Consider the following 944-nt stretch of genomic DNA (forward strand, 5'->3'; position numbering starts at 1 on the left):
CATGGCTGCTTAATCCTGTTGAGGTAGAGAGCTGCCGGAGCGAGGGCAGAGATAAAGGAGAAGATCCAAGGAGGATCAGAGATTGGGAAATCATCGGCCCTCTTTTTCTTTTTCCTTTTTCCTTTTTTCTTTTCCCGACTTCTCTCGCCGGGATAAGTCACCACCAACGATTTATCCACAATTTCACGAACTCCGGGGCGGAATTTCTTTCCATCATATAAAAGTTGGGTTTTTTTTTTAAATATATATATTTTTTATTTTGGGAAGGTGAAGGAGTTATCGTTGTTTGTACGCAGATGAGATGAATGCGTCACTTGTGCGCAGATAAATCCCTAATTTCAGAAGCTAAGAGTTTAATTTATCAAAAAAAAAAAAGATTATTCAGATCTTAACTATTCTTTGTTAATGTATAATGTGCCGTTTGGCAAAGGGTTAAGTAAGAAGTTAAGGAGATTTAACATCTTCTTAACCAGTCAAACACAAAAAAATTATATAATTGTTAAATTGAGTTAACCCTCTATAATTTGCCAAACACAAAATATATAGAAATATTAAGCTAACCTCTCTAGAGTGATTATAATGAGTTAACCTCTCAAAATGAGGGGTTTACTAATACTCCTATTTAGAAAGATTAAGAGCTAACCCCTCTAATTATAAAGAAAATAGTCAAAATCCTTGTTATTCCCAAACACTAAAAATGATCATAAGGGTTAAAATAAAACTTATATAACATGTTAATAATTTAGTTCTTCGGATTATCGAATGAGCTAACTATGTTAATCATTCTCCTTAATCTCTTTTCATAAACCCTTTGTCAAACGGGACCTAAATGTCTTAATACATGTGGAAAACTTTATTGATTACTTAAAAATTTTTGAATTTGCTTCTACCTGGATATGATCGCGTCTTGCAAAGATTCCCCTCGTATTAATAGAAGTAGTAAT

This window comes from Asparagus officinalis, chromosome 3 (genome assembly GCF_001876935.1).
Source record: "Asparagus officinalis chromosome 3, Aspof.V1, whole genome shotgun sequence".
In the NCBI taxonomy this organism is placed as follows: Eukaryota; Viridiplantae; Streptophyta; class Magnoliopsida; order Asparagales; family Asparagaceae; genus Asparagus; species Asparagus officinalis.